The 19493-nt window shown below is 39.6% G+C and overlaps 1 protein-coding gene and 1 pseudogene across 1 annotated transcript in view; both read left to right on the top strand.

Moving 5' to 3' along the window:
* The window catches only part of mhc1b.L (major histocompatibility complex nonclassical class Ib L homeolog), a 175480-nt gene that overhangs the window by 137102 nt on the left and 18885 nt on the right, over window positions 1-19493 (top strand).
* LOC121397344 lies at window positions 120-14046 on the top strand (annotated as a pseudogene).

The following is a 19493-nucleotide window of genomic DNA, read 5'->3' as shown; positions in this document are numbered from 1 at the left end:
GGTTGAGCACTGCAGAGAAAAGCTGGATATTGCACAGTTGTTGCTCCTGGTGCCCAACTGTAGGGAGTGTGGCACCATCATTAGCTGAGCCTGTTTGTACCATTGCCTTTAACTCCTGAATGGCTTTTTCCTCTAATAATCACTGGCACAATACTGATCCCCTAACCCAACGGGTACTCCAGGCATTGTCCAACTACAAAGAAGAAGAATGCTGTATGCTTTTAAATAGGATTTACTTTTAAAGGGATACTGTCACAGAAAAAAATGTTTTTTTCAAAAACACATCAGTTAATACTTCTGCTCCAGCAGAATTCTGCACAGAAATCCATTTCTCAAAAGAGCAAACAGATTTTTTTATATTTAATTTTGAAATCTGACATGGGGCTAGACATATTGTCAGTTTACCAGCAGCCCCCAGTCATGTGACTCTGATAAACTTCAGTCACTCTTTGCTGCTGTACTGCAAGTTGTACTGCTATCACCCCCTCCCTTTCCTCCCCAGCAGCCTAACAACAGAACAATGGGAAGGTAACCAGATAGCAGCTCCCTAACACAAGATAACAGCTGCCTGGTAGATCGAAGAACAACACTCAATAGTAAAATCCAGGTCCCACTGAGACACATTCAGTTACATTGAGTAGGAGAAACAACAGCCTGCCAGAAAGCAGTTCCATCCTAAAGTGTTGGCTCTTTCTGAAAGCACATGACCAGGCAAAATGACCTGAGATGCACCTACACACCAATATTACAACTAAATACACTTGCTAATTCAGTAATGACATAAAAATCATGACAGAATCCCTTTAAGTTCTCTGCTCCATCTGATCCCTGAACCTCTCATAAAGGTGAGAAACAAGCCCCAAAATCTGCAGCAAAGGGCAAAAGAAAAAGGGCCCAATCAGAAATGAACGTTCCTTATTCTAACAAAAAAGGACAGACAAGACACAAATATGCAGTATAAAGTGATATCACAATGGGGGTTACACAATGAGGGGTGCACGCTTCCTGGGTTACCCCCAAAACATGTGCCAAGGTCTCACTAACATAAAATACTTTACCCATGATCAAATCTACTTAGTGCTTTATTGGTTCCATTACACATTAAACTTTTTCCTGATCTAGTAACCCATAGCAACCACCGTGGCTGCAGTTAGAGATCATGGCAAGAGCTCACATTGCTCCAGTCCAACTGCACCACAAATTCACTCATATCTAATTCATTGGGGACCTTCCCCCGTAGAGTATTGTTACTCTGGTTCAGAGAGATACTGGTCCAACACATCTCTACTGAGGGAAAAAGATGGAAATCTAGTCTGGACCTTCTCATACCCTGAACCCTCCTATAAAACAGGGGTCACAAATGGAAAGAGAAGTCCACTAACTGCTCCACATCACAACATTCATGTTTAGTGCCATGTTCCAGCACAGGTGAGTTGGGAGAGGATTGCACCACGGGTTGATTTGGACCTACGACAGAAGTCATTTGCAGCCTGACCCCAGTATGTGCGGCTTTAGTGGGTGATCTTGGTCCCACAGTGTTTGTTGCCGCAGTAAAGGTAGAGTATAAGCTCCTCAGGCCAGAGACACAATGTCAGAAATGTGAACCTCAGCTCTATTGCCTATTGCTATTATCTCTACTGCTGATTGCTGGTGCTTAGAGTCTGATATTACAGTGTCCCTTTATTCTTTATCACTAGGGTGGGACAAACAAGGAGATCACAGGACACCACAACTAATGGCAACTATATACCCACCTAACTGCCAGTAATGGGGACATAGTGGGAATGGGAGACTGATCTGCCCAACTCTGGGGATCATTCACTGAGACAAGTTACAAACACATTGGTCATTGTATAAAATAAGGGAAGTGTTAGACATCGTGATATTCCTAAACTGTCTCCCCGAGGGGTGTCCCAAGCATCGGACAGCAGCCCAGTCCCAATGAATAAATCTGTAACCTTGTTATGAGCTAAGGGGGCCCAGCCTGAAGGTCAGTTAGGGGGAGATTTGGTGTGAGTGCTTATTTGTACCCTGGGTACCCCTGGAACTATAGCAGGGTGACTGTTACCCCAATGTTTCTATATATCTGTAACCTTGTTATGAGCTAAGGGGGCCCAGTCTGAAGGCCAGTTAGGGGGAGATTTGGGGTGAGTGCTTATTTGTGCCCTGGGTTCCCCTGGAACTATAGCAGGGTGACTGTTACCCCAATGTTTATATTTATCTGTAACCTTGTTATGAGCTAAGGGGGGCCAGCCTGAAGGCCAGTTAGAGTGAGATTTGGGGTGAGTGCTTATTTGTGCCCTGGGTACCCCTGGAACTATAGCAGGGTGGCTGTTACCCCAATGTATCTATATATCTGTAACCTTGTTATGAGCTAAGGGGGCCCAGCCTGGAGGTCAGTTAGGGGGAGATCTGGGGTGAGTGCTTATTTGTACCTTGGGTACCCCTGGAACTATAGCAGGATGACTGTTACCCCAATGTTTCTATATATCTGTAACCTTGTTATGAGCTAAGGGGGCCAAGCCTGGAGGCCAGTTAGAGTGAGATTTGGGGTGAGTGTTTATTTGTGCCCTGGGTACACTAGAACTATAGCAGGGTGTCTTTTCCAATGGTCAAATAGGGTGACACTTGTAGTCTAGGTGATGTGTAAAGCATTGCCTTTTGCACCAGTTGTATACATTAAAATCAGTTTCAGCCTTTCCCTCAGGCATATAACAAATATGGCTGTGGACCTTAATAGTGCACCTTTCCCAATGTAATGTTTTAGCAAAAATCATTTATATGATATAAATAGGGCTACCTTTATTGAGCTCCCATTTTGGTACTACCTTGCAATAAGTGGACATTACCTTTAAGCCTGTTTCATCTCTATAGTTAGTGTTCTATGTTTAGCCATATATTTAGTGATGGGTGAATAAATTCTCCAGGCACAAAATCTTGGGCGAATTCGTGAAACTGCCGCAAAACTGCGATGTTGTTAAAAAAACATTAAATCTTTCCCTATGTTGCGTCAACCCAGGGTTCCCCCTAGAGCAGGGATCACCAACCTTTTGAACCTGTGAGCAATATTCAGAAGTAAAATGGGTTGGGGAACAACACTAGCATGAAAAATATTCTTGGGGTGCCAAATAAGTGTTGTGATTGACCATTTGGTAGCCCCTATGTGGATTATCAACCTACATTGAGACTCTGTTTGGCAGTACATCTGGTTTTTATGCAACCAAAACTTGCCTCCAAAACTGGAATTCAAAAATAAGCTCCTGCTTTGAGGTCACTGGGAGCAACATCCAAGGGGTTGGAGAGCAAGTTGCTCATGAGCTACTGGTTGGTGATCACTACCCTATTGCTCACGGCACAATTTTCATAAAAGTTAGAAGACCTTTATTCCTCCAACCACATGTCTACGCATTTCAGTCCACAGCGGACCGTCATCAGAATATATAGAGATATATATATTGTTAATCTCTCATTAGAAAACAGTGGCAACAACTCCAGGATTCATGGTTTTCAGTATGATCAAACTGGGCCTTCCATGGCCACATACCACCCAAACTCAATCAATCAGCTGTTAAATAACCGTGTAAGGTACACCAGGAGAGCAGACCACACACTACCTTTTCGAGTACTGCTTGATTCTGTCCATGGGTGCCCCTACCCTTGGGTATGAATGTGTGGTGTTTGATCAGGTGATGCACATCATAATGCCAGAATATCCACACAATGACGTGGCCAATGCTGCGGCATAATTTCTCGTAGCCCTATTCCCCACTTGAGGCACTTTTTTATATATAGTCCCATTTCTGCATGGTGCCCTTTCACAAGCTGGCCAGGTTTTGTTTTGTTCCCCCTAAGCCTGCTCCTGTGTTTTTGTCCTTTTTTGACCTTTGCATGTTTTACAGACAACTATCCTTGCTCCCTGCCCTGACTTTTTGGCCTATACTTTAACTTTTACCTTTCCTTTATCTGTACCTCACTATTAGCACTGATCTCTCAAGTCAGTAGGTTAATTATTGGTCTACAAATAAAGTTCTGCAACCCAAAATGGTATTAGTGAAGACCAGAGGTGAAGATTAGAAGTTCTCCTGTTTCATGGAGTAAATACATACCAGCTGTCAGTTGTGGGTTCCCGATCAACAAAATGATTATACACCAGGCTATTGGCAAAATAAGGAATGTTCACTTCTTTTGGTCTATACATTAATCCCCACCTAATAAAGCTTTGTCAATGAGAATGAAAAAAACAGGATAATATTAAATTATGCACTCAATACCAAAACAATGAAGGTCTTGTGGTGCAGAAATTTCTGGGCTGTCTGCTCCCCACCAAATGTGAGAACTTTCCATGAAAGAAGCAGTTTGAACTTCCCAGAAACCTAACTTCCCCTCAAAAAGCAAATATTAAAAGGTTGAACTTGATGGTCGTGTGTCTTTTTTCAACCTAACTTTCTATGTTACTGTCTTGCTCCAAGTTCCCTTGGCAGACTTATCACAAACTAAATGTCTAACTGAGCACTTCCCCCAGCAGACATCAAATATAGGGGTGGAAATAAAACACACACATTGATCATCATTAGAGAAGAATAATATATTGTAAGAAAAGTAATACAATACCGATTGAAGACAACGCAACGTCTAGCCGAGCTTCCCTTGGCAGACTTCTGAGAGGAACATCAGCTGGGGGACCCCGGGCCCAAATCAAATACAGCGACTCCCAGAGCACATCAATCGGCCAATGGTCCTTACAAGACCAATTATTCTACACAACAAGTCTGCTTGTAGATGAAGTCCCAAAGCCCCCCCAGCTGAGCTCCTTTTTATATTGGTACAATAACAAAGTAATAGATCATTACACATAGACATATATAATAATAATAATGGCTACATGCCCAGGACATGGCCATGAGAATGACCATGAAAATGGAAATAACAATGCGAATGAAAATAATTGCTGTGTATAATTGCTGTGTATTTTGATATAACTATGTGAATAAGATATGAGCTTCCTCCTTAATAAACATATTTATATGTTTATGAGTCTATTACCTTAACTCCTACTATTCCTTGTTCTCCTGCTAATGTCAGTACATCCATTTTATAACTAAGGAGCCATATTGAATGCACTTGATCACACTCACATTCATACATGGCCTGCCATGTCACATTTGTATCACAGTTACCCAAACTTAATCAGCTTAAAAGGGTCCCTTTACATACAATTTCAGCCAAAACAAGGTACAGAATATCGATCTTTCTATCCTTATCCCCAAGTATTAAACAACATCTAATAAGTAAATCAGGAAATTGCTGTGAATGATCTTGTACATATTGTACTTGCCCATGTGACCAGGTGATGTTTGATTTGGATGAAGTACTAAAGTATTTGCATACAACTGGAAAATGTTCCCCCTGTTATCACCAAGGACGTGTTTGTATTTGTTTTATTTATTCTGTTTATTTAGTGATAGTGACCCAGTCTACACACTCTCATACTCATTACTTAAATCCTGCTAACTCTTCAAATAAATGACAAATAACAACAACAACCAACCTGACATAGAACTCATTTCTAACCTCTGCATGAGATGATTGGGAAGAGTTTCCAGGCATGTTATCACTTGCTAACAGAGTTCAGGCAATACAATTCCTGTAAGGGTAAATAAATATGTCCTTGGGAAGAAGTGGAAAAGCACTAATGGGCCCATAAGCATCTGTGTCTTCTAAAGTAGAATTTAGCAAGTATGACATATAAAGCAGTGCAAATTTAATTGAATGATGATGTTTGGATATGAAGTCGAGTGAGAAGTCTAAATCTATAACAGGGCAAAATATAAATAAAACAATCCCCGTAACACTGTAAAATTGCTCAGAAAAGAACTGCATTATAAAAGAGCTTATATTTTTGGGTGAGGCATGTCTTCAGTTTTCAAACACTTTTTATACATGTGATGCAATGATTCTTTCCTTGGCATGTTTCAGTTTTATACTAACACAAAGAGTACAAATCAGAAATGTTGTAAAAATGGGTGCATACTGGTTATCAAATTCCCATAGACTTCATTTTGTCCAAATTATCCACATTTTTAAAAATGATTTTTTTTTTTTCTGTAATAATAAAACAGTCGCTTGTACGTGATCCCAACTAAGATATAAATAATCCTTATTGGAAGCAAAACCAGCCTATTGGGTTTATTTAATGTTTATATGATTTTCTTGCAGACTTAAAGGGATACTGTCATGGGAAAAAAAAAAATTTCAAACTACATCAGTTAATAGTGCTGCTCCAGCAGAATGCTGCACTGAAATCCATTTCTCAAAAGAGCAAACAGATTTTTTTTATTCAATTTTGAAATCTGACATGGGGCTAGACATATTGTCAATTTCCCAGCTGCACCAAGTCATGTGACTTGTGCTCTGATAAACTTCAATCACTCTTTACTGCTGTACTGCACGTTAGAGTGATATCACCCCCCTCCCCTTTCCCCCCCAGCAGCCAACAAAAGAACAATGGGAAGGTAACCAGATAACAGCTCCCTAACACAAGATCACACCTGCCTGGTAGATCTAAGAACAACACTCAATAGTAAAAACCCATGTCCCACTGAGACATATTCAGTTACATTGAGAAGGAAAAACAGCAGCCTGCCAGAAAGCATTTCTCTCCTAAAGTGCAGGCACAAGTCACATGACCAGGGGCAGCTGGGAAATTGACAAAATGTCTAGCCCCATGTCAGATTTCAAAATTGAATATAAAAAAAATCTGTTTGCTCTTTTGAGAAATGGATTTCAGTGCAGAATTCTGCTGGAGTAGCACTATTAGCTGATGTGGTTTGAAAAAAACATGTTTTCCGATGACAGGATCGCTTTAAGGTGTGAAGATTGAAATTACATAACAATCTGTTATCTGGAAATCCCCGGTCCCGAGCATTCTGGATTACAGGTCCCATACCTGTATATGTACCTGATATTATGTTGTAATGCAATTTGAAGCAATGGTCTTTAAGTCTTTGTATGTATTTCAGGCAGCCACTCTCTGCAGTATTATATAAGTGTAACATCAGCCCCTATTGCTGGAGTGCTGCGTTACACAATCACAGGGTATTTGGACGGTTTGCAGTATGGGAAATACAACAGTAAAATCCCCTTTGTTCAACCTTTGATCCCATCACTAAAAGCACTCACCGAGCATCTGGAACTGCAAACTAAATATGCCCAGGAATTTCTAGAATATCAAAAGAAACAGGTTGCATATTTCACGTCCATTTTTAACAAGACATCTGGTGGGTATTTTTTGAAGACATAGGTATGTCTACTTTTCAGCTGACTTGTGCCCAAGAAAAGAAATATTAGGAAAGCTCACTGGAACTCCATTGATGATGTACAACTACCAGAGTATATCATGATAGACACTTGGGGGCCAATTCATTAACTTCGAGTGAAGGATTCGAAGTAAAAAAACTTCGAATTTCAAAGTGTTTTTTTGGCTACTTCGACCATCGAATGGGCTACTTCGACCACGACTTCGAATCAAAGGATTCGAACTAAAAATCGTTCGACTATTCGACCATTCGATAGTCGAAGTACTGTCTCTTTAAGAAAAAACTTTGACCCCCTAGTTCGCCACCTAAAAGCTACCGAACCCAATGTTAGCCTATGGGGAAGGTCCCCATAGGCTTGGCTACGTTTTTTTGGTCGAAGGATAATCCTTTGATCGTTGGATTAAAATCCTTCGAATCGTTCGATTCGAAGGATTTAATCGTTCGATCGAACGATTATTCCTTCGATCGTTCGATCGCAGTTTTTGCGCAAAATCCTTCGACTTCGATATTCGAAGGATTTTCATTCCCAGTCGAATATTGAGGTTTAATTAACCCTCGATATTTCGACCCTTGATGAATTTGCCCCTTGGTATAACAGTTACCCTCTGGTGGGGTAGAGCTATGAACTTTTTTTTTGGCTCTCCTTAAAGGAGAAGGAAAGTCTTCTTCCACTTGGGGGAATTGTATTGACTTACCTGAAACTCTGGGCTGGTGCTCCAATTAACAAAAAACTGCACCGGCCCGGGGTTCTTCCAACGAGCACCACAATCGATCCTCTTCTGGCTTCTTCTTTCTTAATGTGGCTGCACACGAAATAGTGCTATGTATAAAGAGCTATTTCACTTCAAACTAGACGTTTCCATGCAATTTGTCTAAACCAAAATATTGTCCAAATCAGGTAAATTGCTCAGTGTTTCATACACTTTTAACTGTTTTATGACAGATAACTGATACAGCCACATTTACCAGAGGAAGTTTGTCTGTGAGCTACATGAGGATGGAACCACTGACAGGTATCAAGAGTTTGCATTCAATGGACGGGAGGTTGTAACATATGATAAAGAGAGATTGATGTATGTCCCTACAACTCCAGAGTCTAGGATAGTGACTGAGCGATGGAACAAGTATGAATATTATGATGCAATTAAAAATAAGCTATTTATGGAAAATGACTGTATTCAACATATGAAGCTGTATCTCCCTCATGTAATGGCTTACTTGGAGAGGAAAGGTGAGATCACGGAGTGTTTTCTATTTTTACACCTCTGTAGGTATATATGTATGTATATTTATATTAATATAGAGCTAATTATGTACGCAGCACTGTACAGCAGAATAATATAGACATGGGTCATTAAAATAATAAATATAAAGAACAGTTGCATTAAAGATTAAGAGGTAAATATTAAAGATGCATGAGGAAGGAAGTCCCCTACCCTGTAGAGCTTACAATCTAAACAAAATGTGGAATAAAAAATAGCATTTATCTTTTGAGTAGTTTTTGGCCTGTTGTATTTTTATTTTTTTTGTTAATGTTTATTTAAGATCTTTATATGTACGATCAGCTTAATATTGCAGGTTTTTTGCTTGGTAGACCGGGCCATGTTGAGTGTTAATGTGGTCCTAATAATACACAACCTTCAACCAAGGAAGCTCATAATACAGGGAGGTTGATCATGATCATGTTTTTAAAGGTTGTGTTTTCTAAAACAGAGTACTTTTTTCTTTGCCATAAAAGATAAAAAGTTCAACAAGTTTCAGATGGTGATGATGTTTTTATATTTTGATGGGTTTGATGGGGAAGAGAGCAGATCCACTTCTCTCAGCCTGTGGAGCCAACGCTCTGTTTCCATTGGGCCACGGCAGTTCCATCGCATTCAGGCACTCGGAACAGAGGTTGGCCCAAAAATGCCTGCTTTTGCATTGTCTGAGTCAACCTCTGTTCTACTCCGAGTACCTGCACTACAGCAGAAACTCTACTTTTCGGTGCAGATCAACAGAGCTGGGGAAGAGAGCAGATTCACTTCTCTCAGCCTGTGGAGCCAACGCTCTGTGTGCCTTCAACTAAAGAGCGACAGACATTCTTTTAGATAGCAAATATTTATGAGGCTCTATATTAAATGCTTTGGAAAAATCCAAGTAGACCCAGTTTACTGCAACCCCACTGTCCAATTTTTTACCTTTTTTACTAAGCCATACCCCCGCCATTCTTCAGAACATAACATTTATTAATATTTTCCATAATAATTACATAATGGAATTACATTGGCTTTCCTCCAATCCATGGGAACCATGAGAATGAGAAAAAGTGGCCCAGCTATAAATAACTAACCTCTATAACGTACTACAGGGTGTATTCCATCTGGTCATGGTGTCTTATTCAAATGTTAACATTAACCTTGTGTAAGTATGAAATTATCCATCAACCATTGTCTTAATGCAGCAGAGCCATCTGTGCTCCTACCTGTGCTCCTATCAGTATTATGATTCCTCTATTGCATATATTAAAAAAAAAAGAACAGATTAAGTACATTTTCTTCTTCAATGTCCTTTATAGCCAAATTATTTATAGCTTTTAAAGGAGCCACACTTGCAACCTGCACCTTTTTACAACTGGTAGATATAGTTACAAATGTAAGAGAATTTTGGACTGCTTTTGAAACAATCATTTCCTCTTTTTTTTGTTTTATTTGGATTTTTTTTATTCCAGCTTGTTCTAGCATTCGTATTATTTAAAAGAAGTCTCCGCACCTTTTTTTTATTTTTTAAATGCTGTATTCTTCCTATCAACTTCCTTACTTATTAGTTAAGCCACAAAGGGGTGGTGCTTAAAGTTTTTACATTTCTTTCCTAAAGGAAAACTATACCTTTGGAATGAATAAACAGTTAAGTGCCCTTACCATGCCTTATACATGTCAGTTAATATTGACTTTTTCCACCCCGTACCCTATGGTCTGCGTGATGCCTCAGAGATCACCTGACCATGAATAATGCTGCTCTTACTTTAACAGGAAGAAATGTGGGAGTAAATGACAGGTCTTTGTCCATTCATTGGTTGATGTAGCCTAGCATGTATGCGTTACCTTGGTTTGTTTGTTAGAACAGTGAATTGTACAAGCCAGGCCAGGGGTTGATCATATAAAGCATGATTTCTGGTTGGATCCCCAACTATCTGTGATATGATATTATTATGTAACACATTTAGAAAAGTGTTTCCATTAACTATGCAATGTGGTATTATTGCTAAAAAGAAAACATAGCTAAACTCCATTGGCTTCTCCAATGGACATGTGGGGTCCTTAGAACACTCCTACTCATTAACTTGTCTGTCACATTAATTTGGCTTCAGCCCTCTGGTTCAACCTACTGTGTGGCTTTTGATCTGTGTGCAAGGGAAGGTCAACCCCCATCACCTTTATATTTTTTATTACTATTTAGTTTGCTTAAACCTCCGTTGTCTCTATAGACTAACTGACCTCAAAATCCTTATCAGCTTAAATACCACTCATAATAATCCATTGTCTTATTACAACGAGGTCAAGATCAAGAGAACAGAACCATAAATAGTATTCCTCGTAGCAGCTCAACTGTATAGGTCCAATCTTAACCTGACTAGAGATATTCCCTAAAAAGATGGCTGCCTTGGTGTTCATAAAAGCTAATGCTAATTCAGCTATATAAATTCAGAATAAATTTATAATATAATAGGGTATAGAGGGATATTGCGACAGATACTAAAGACAGTTTACCATACAGTGTTTTATAGATTTGGTATGACTGCTGCCAGTGATGCTGTAAAACCCTACGTTTTCAGATTGATTATGTCATATGCCATTAGGTCTCCAGTTTCTTCATAATACCAATTATGTCCTCACTACGATTGCTTGTGCCAAGTAACAACTTTTATCTTTTAAAAAGAATAATTTTTTTTATTTTTTTGTTTTCTTTCAGACCCTGGCAGTGATCAGAGTGCAAGCATACAGGACAAAGACTGAAAATCTGATTACATCCCTTTACTTGGATTTGATATGTAATAGATGACCATATTGTTTACGTTTTGTGATGCTAATCATAGCAGACGTTTAGCCATGTCAGCTATTTTAGATGTTCTGCTCAGCTGGACAACGTAAAGATCAAATTGAAGTCAGTTCTAGACATAATAATAATAATCTTACTGTTTAATGGACCCACTTTTATCAGTAATTAATCCCACCTACACGCATATACAAGAAGCAGGGTCAGATATGCAGCCGACAAATTTCTGATATCTCATTGGGGGCCTTTGCAAAGATGCATTACCCTCCCATGAAATGAAAGGTTCAGTTTTTTTGGATTTTTCAATTAAATTAGGAAAACAAATACACATATTTTACATGAATTTTATCTCTTCTATTTTGAGTATAACTACTTATTCTTCCTTCTGGGTCTTCTGACATGTAACACATGTAACTGTATCTGTCTTTTATTTATTGTCATGATTGTTTCAATCAGTTTTATGTAAATAAAGATTTATGGGTATACAAATAAATGATGGTGCTGTTACATACATACAATGTGTTTTTATTCTTTCAGTAGGACAGAGGATTTTATATTCAAGTTTTACCATTACATCAAGTAAAAATGTTGACATTTGAGTTTTCAAAGTGCATAAACAACTCAGTTTAGATTAGTTGAAAATGTGTTATGCTGAATGAAAATGAAGAGTACTATGTGATTTTACTGTGTATCATTTTTTGAGGTTTTAAATTAGAAAAAAAACCTTCATTTGAATATATAGATACACCAACTAGTTAGATAGATAGATAGATGATAGATAGATAGATAGCAGCTGCCATATTAGCTTGGTGTGATATCACTTCCTGCCTGAGCCTCTCTCTGCTCACTTATAGCTCAGGGCTCAGATTACAGCAGAGAAGGGAGGGGAGAAGAGGAGCAAACTGAGCATGCTCAAGCCCTAGCCCTGGAGGTTTAAGCTGAAAACAGGAAGTCTGATACAGAAGCCCATGAGTACACAATAGAAGGAAAGAAATGTGTTGTTTCTTTTGACAGAGGACTCAGAGCAGCATTACTTTGAGGGTTTACTGGTGTATTTATATAGACCTTTCTGGTAAAGCTCACTTAGTTTTAACCTTTCCTTTTCCTTTGAGCTGTTGATAGATAGATAGATAGATAAATAGATAGATAGATAGATAACTAGAGAGGTACATTTCCTGAAGAAAATGTGAGTGGTGCTTGCTGTGGCAAAACTCAGGCCCAAATCTGATTGGCTGTTGTTGCCCCGCCCCTTTTTTTCCTAATTGTGAACCACAGTCACTCAGTGACTAACATACCAAAGTTTGGGAATGCTGTCATTTAATGTGTAAAAATGGCAGCATTTCTATTTTTTTCTATTGAAAATCAATGAATGAAATTTGATTGGTTGTTGGTGGCTCCGCCCACTTTTTCTAAACTTGAAGTGGAAACCCCCAGCGACCACATTTGTGATATTCAAGGTCCCTGACATCAATACTGAGAGAATGGCAGCCTTCTTAATTTTTCCCATTAAAACCAATCAAAGAAATCTGATTGGTTGGTTTTGGCTCCACCCACTTTTCTTAATTTTAATCCCAGTCCCCCAGTGACCAACTGTGCCAACTTTGAGGAGGCTGCCATTAACCGTCTAAGAGCGGCAGCAGTTTAACATTTTCCTATTTAATTGAATGGCTGAAATTTGATTGGCTGTTGTAGACTCCACCCACTTTTTGTAAATTTTGGCTGCAGTCACCCAGTGACCCACGGTGCCAAGTTTGGGAGCTCTGGCTTTATTACTGTGACAATTACAGCTGTTTACATTTTCTCATTGAAGTCAATAGGGAAAATCTGATTGGTTGTTTGCGGCTCCGCTCACTTTTTTGGGTCCCCAAAATAGGACAGAAAAGTCACAACACCCCATTCCCGAATAAGCTGAACGGTTTGACACCTCATTCATGGGTCTGCAACAAACTAATTATTCGATAAATTCCCCATTATAAGTCAATGGTGCAAATTTGGGGACCTCTCCTGCCCCGGGGGTAAAACTTATACCCTTGTGTGGGGTATCATCTGACACAGGTCGCAAACCTCTTCAAATGTGGTAAATTTAACGTTTCTACAAGATTCCCTCTCTGCGCTAGAATCCGTCAAAAGTTGGCCTCAATGTTAATCTATGGGACTTTTCGGGGTGGTTAATTGCCCCCGCAAGGGGCAATTAACCACCCACCCCTTAGAAAAGTCATACCACCCCATTCCCGATTAAGCCGCACGATTTGACACCTCATTCATGGGTCTAGGACAAACGGTGCGGGACTAGTTACGCGCCAAACTTTCATACGGAAGAAGAATAAAAATAAGTTTGCAAGATAACAGTAGTGATGCTTTGCTTCGCAAGCACCACTAAATAAATAGATTATAGATTTTCATCCCAGTTTGCCCCAATTTGAAGATTTCAAGCTCAGGATAAAACAGTCCCACAGAACTGCACTGCTGGGTGTATGGGTTCTACCCCCGAGATGTGGAAGTGAAGTGGATAAAGAATGAGACAGATGAGATTTACTCAGAGGAATCAGCAGAGATCCGGCCAAACCCTGATGGCACCTATCAGATCAGAGTCAGTGTGGAGGTAACACCAGAGGAGGGCGCCACTTACTCCTGCCATGTGGATCACAGCAGTTTGGAGAAGACAATGGTTGTGCCCTTTGGTGAGTGTCTTTAGGCCTATTGGCATAATAAGAATCCAGGAAGTGTTGGTTGTTGGTAGGACTTGAAGTAATTTCCAGAGCTAAAGTGTGGCATATAACTGGTTATAAAAGGGGATATACAAGATGCCTACTAGGCATGGCCAATAGATATAGCTTAGAGATTGAGTTTAAACGTAACACTTCCTGGGAGAGAAAATCAATACAGGACTGTGCTGAAGACAGAGGACATCTATAGTAGTGACGCTGGGAGCATTTACACTTATGTTTAGCTATCTATTCCCTTGTCTATATCATTTAACTCAATAGTCGCCATCCAAGTTGTAACTTTGTGGGTGCTGCCATTGACTATCCTTGTCACATCAACTCAACTGCCTATCTCTAGTTTAGTCTCTTTGCTATTGTGTTGGCTCTTAAAGGTCCTTTATTAAGTAGCTATATATATATAGATGTTTAATAAAGATAAATAGACACACCGGCACATTAAAGCCCTACTGATCACATAATAGAGGTTCCATGAGACATCCTAGGTTGTTAGAAAAGTAGATCAGATGGAGCTTACTCGAACATTCATACTTAAGGAATTGAAATGCATTTGGAATAATTAACAAACAGGAAGTAGCGTGTAGGAGATACAGATGGTGAATATACTGTAAATAATGGAGAAGAATATTAAGGTAATCGTTCTGTACATTTGGCTTAGATGTGCATGACTCTGCATAAGTATGTAAACAGCAAAATTAGATAAGGGCATCCCATAACTCCTGTTTCTTATCAAGCATGTGTCACAGAAAATAGTGCTAAACTTGTTCCCATTCCCAGCATTCTGCAGCCTGTAGTGTCATCATTCTGTGCCATCTCCCACCCATTGTGTCAATCATTCTGTATGCACCTCCTTCCATTATGCCTATAATCTCATGTCCTTTGCTGCTTCTTGTACCTATACGTCTATATCGCCCCATTCCTTCTCGTTTTCAGCTTTTTGGCTCCCTTCTGCCACTCTTTGTGGTTACTTTCCCACAATGACTACCCATCAGTTTGTTTTCCTTCCTCTATTAAGGTTGTATGTGAAGTAATTTGAATAACCTCAAATCACAAAGAGAGAAATGATTATTATTATAATTATTATTATTGTATTATTATGACACCTCAACTTTATATCCCCTGATTTTAAAGGAACAGTTTACCTTTAAATTAAATTTAAGTATGTTATAGAATGGGCAATTCTAAGCAAATTTTCAACTGGTCTTTTTTTATAGAGTTTTTTTTAACTATTTGCCTTTTTCTACAGACTCTTTCTAGCTTTTTAATGAGGGTCACTGATCCCATCTAAAAAAAAGAACAAATGCCTTATAAGGCTATGCAATTATTGTTATTGCTACTTTATATTACTCATCTGTCTATTTAGGCCTCTCCTATTTACTTTCCAGTCTCTTATTCAAATCAGTGCATGGTTGCTAGGGTAATTTGAACACTAGCAACCAGATTGCAAACTAGAGAGCTGCTGAATAAAGATAAAATAACTTACAAACCAAATTAAAACCAATTACAAACTGTCAGAATAATACTCCCTACCTCATACTAAAAGTTAGCTCAAAGCTCTCTGTTTGTTTAGGATAGCAGCTGCCATATTAGCTTGGTGTGATATCACTTCCTGCCTGAGTCTCTCCCTGCTCACTTATAGCTCAGGGCTCAGATTACAGCAGAGAAGGGAGGGGAGAGAGGAGCAAACTGAGCATGCTCACAACCTGGGCAATGAGTTTTAAGATGAAAACAGGAAGTCTGATACAGAAGCCCATGAGCACACAATAGAAGGAAAGAAATTATGTGTTTCTTTTGACAGAGGACTCAGAGCAGCATTACTTTAAGGGTTTACTGGTGTATTTATATAGACCTTTCTGATAAAGCTTACTTAGTTTTAGCCTTTCCTTCTCCTTTAAGCTGTTGGTAATTCCAGCGTTTCTGGTGCAGGCTGAATCAATGGGCACAGTGGACTAGTGCCTAAAGAATCACGCAATGCCATTTTGACCCCAAGCTTCTGTAATGACACAATCCTTGCCTTGAAAATTAGTAGTGCAACTTCATTTACATTTTTAATACAAAACAGGCAATTGTGCCCATGTTGGGCATTAAGCACAATTGTGCCAATTACACTGGAATTATGGGAAAGTGTGGTAAGAAACAGTAAATTACATCTGAAGTTGCAGGGTGAAGTGGCTAACGCTAGCGAAAATTCGCCAGCGTGACGTCATTTTGTTACTTCGCCGATTTACTAACGGGTGCTGGCGTAAATTCGCTAGTGAAGTGGACCTACTCTAGCGCTACTTCGCACCCTTATGCCAGGCGAAGTTGCGCTATGGCGAAGGGACGTAACTACGCTAATTCACTAACTTGCGCATTTTACTGAACGTTACCTCTTGCGCCAGACTTGCCTTCGCCACCTTAGACCAGGCAAAGTGCAATACAGTAGATAGGGATTGCTTCAAAAAAAAGAAATATTTTCTAAGTCCCAAAAAACAATGGCGTCTTTTACTTTTTTAAGGGTGATAGGCTGAAAAAGATCTAAAATTTTTGTTGGGGGTACCCTCCTTCCCCCCTACATTTCCTAACATATGGCACCTAAACTATACACTGGGCTCATGTGTAGGGCAAAATAACAACTCTATTTTATTTTATGACACTTTCCCAGGCTTGTGTAGTGTAATGTATTTGCTGCTACATATACGTCCATTGTACTTTAACTTTGCGCCGTATGCAAATTAGGCATCGCTAGTGTAACTTCGCTTTGCTTGACAAATTAACGGTAGTGCAAATTTGATACATTTTGCCTCCCTGAGCGCATCTTCGGATTTTAAATTTAAATTAGCGGCGCCCTGGCGAAAGCCAACACTGGTGCAACTTCGAAGGTAAGTAAATTTGCCCCATTGAATTTGTAGTTGTAAATAAACCCTCTACAGTTGTGATGGTTGTTGATGGTGTGATTTCAGGGAAGCTCACAGATTATCCATATCTCATTACACCTATAAACATGATGTGACCTAGACAATCACCGTGTAATTGTATAATGGCAGGTTTTTTGTGCTTAAGCTGCAATTTTAGATTTATGGTTTGCACTGAAATCAATGGTTCCAGTTACGGGAGGAACACAGAAATTTGCCAAACACAAAGGCTAGTGTAGCGGGAATAACCCCTGCACGTTTATTTAGTCATGTGAGGGGCACGCCCCCGAAACGTTACATCACATGACTAAATAAACGTGCAGGGGTTATCCCCACTACACTAGCCTTTGTGTTTGGCAAATTTCTGTGTTGCTATTATTGGGAGAGGTGCCGACCCCTCCAGCCAACACTGGGCAATTATCACCAGGAGAGAACCTTAGGGGAAATAGGGATTTTTTTTGCTGTCCAGTTACGGGAGGGCCAGAGCCGGATTTACATAGTGGGGGCCCCTATGCCCACTGCCGTTCAACATCCCTGTCCCCTTCCCTTTATTTGTGCAAATTTTCATCATCTGGAAAGAAGCAATGGGGATTGGTGCACAGGAAATTTAAAAAATGATTGTCTCCAGCGCATCCCCGGTGTTTTTGAACCAATGTGGGTGTAGTTGGGCAGCATGCCGCCCCCCCCAAAATCCTGCTGCCCTAGGCCCGGCCCTAGGTGGCCTTTCCACAAATCCAGGCCTTCGGGAGGGACCAGCTTTGCTTCCACAGCTTTACATGTTCTTCCTCTGTACCATGCCCTTTATACAGTATTCATTCTACCACATTGCTCCTTTTTCCTTCTTGATGTTTATTGGAGGAACGCCTTGATCGTGACCTAACCTTAAATGAAAACTATACCCCCAAAATGAACACTTAAGCAACAGATACAGTAGTTTACATCATATTAAGTGGCATATTAAAGAATCTTACTGAACCGGAATATACAGTATATTTAAGTAAATCTAGCCCTTTTACATCTATTGCCTTGAGCCACCATTTAGTGATGGTCTGTGTGCTGCCTCAGAGATCACCTGACCAGAAATACTGCAGCTCTAACTGTAACAGGAAGAAGTCTGGAAGCAAAAGACACAACTCTGTCTGTTAATTGGCTCATGTGACCTAACAAGTATGGTTTGTTTGTGTGCACCGTGAATCATACGATCCCAGGGGACTGGCAATTTTCTATTTATGATTACCCAATGGCACATACTACTAGAAAAGTAAGTTATTATGAAAATGGTTTATTATTTACATGAAGCAGGGTTTTACATATGAGCTGTTTTATGCAATATCTTTTTATAGAGACCTACATTGTTTGAGGGGTATAGTTTTCCTTTAAGGGCTGCTGCCACCTACTCTACTGCCGAAAGTAGGAACTGTATTAAAATGTACAGACATCTGTTAGCTTCTTTTCTAGATTTGAGTAACTCTGCAAGCACTGGTGTATGTATAAAGAAAGGAGATTCCAGGCAGGGCAGGTCTGCGTATCTGCTGTATAGAATCCTCCCCAAAATGTGTGAACCAGATGCAAATTAGCCTCAGCTATAGATTGTAAGCTCCACTGGGAGAGGGACTGATGGGATTGACGTATATTTTCTCCAAGGTGCTGTGGAGTATGTTAGCTCAATATAATTAAAGGATAAGAATATTTGTGAAACTTGCTAAATACTTTTGCCAAGACTTGTCTCTCTTTCTTTTTATAGTAACTCAATTCTTGAGTCAAGGGCTGCATAACCCTCCCCACCTTGTTCATTTACTATAGAAGCAAATACATATTCCACATGTGCCTGCTGGAGAAACTCTGCTCTCAACCTTTCATACGTTCTTCCTATGATGGTACATGTGACATGTGATTAAATCAAGGATTTGTCAGTGAATAAGGGTAATAAGAGTAACTTGTGGGTAAAAAATCATGCTGTCTGCCCACACCTTTGCAAATTGACCCTTAAAAATGTTACAAAATGTCAAGACTTTCTTCCGCTAAAACTTTTATACTTCTTGTATGTAGGTAAATGGTAAGAGGTGCTCATGTGTTAGCTCTGCTGCAATTAAAGAGCTTTCATCACATATCCACAAAAATAGAAACAAATGGCATACTCACTTCAATGCTTCTGCTTCAATTCAAATCATTATCTTTTTATTTCGGTGAGATCCCAATAAGCAAACGTTTCGGGGTCAAGCCCCTTCATCAAGTGCTACTTACAAACAGTGTGATTGCAAACATTTAAAGGGTAGGGCACTGTGTGACCACACCCCTTCGTGATTAGGTAAAAATTTGTTACACCTTTGATGTCCATTAACATTGTGTATTTAAACTCTTTGTTATATTCTCCACCATTGAAAGGATACCAAGTGCCTCTGTAATAAATAAATCCATAAAATGTGCAAAAAGCTCCACATTGCGATCCTTTTTGTGGTGTTCCATGTGTCAATATTTATCAAAACTGTGGAATAAAATTTATAATATAAAACCTTCATATTATA

This window comes from Xenopus laevis, chromosome 8L (assembly GCF_017654675.1).
Source record: "Xenopus laevis strain J_2021 chromosome 8L, Xenopus_laevis_v10.1, whole genome shotgun sequence".
In the NCBI taxonomy this organism is placed as follows: domain Eukaryota; kingdom Metazoa; phylum Chordata; class Amphibia; order Anura; family Pipidae; genus Xenopus; species Xenopus laevis.
Note: the sequence above shows the minus strand (reverse complement) of the source record. Positions and strands in the feature narration are given on the sequence as shown.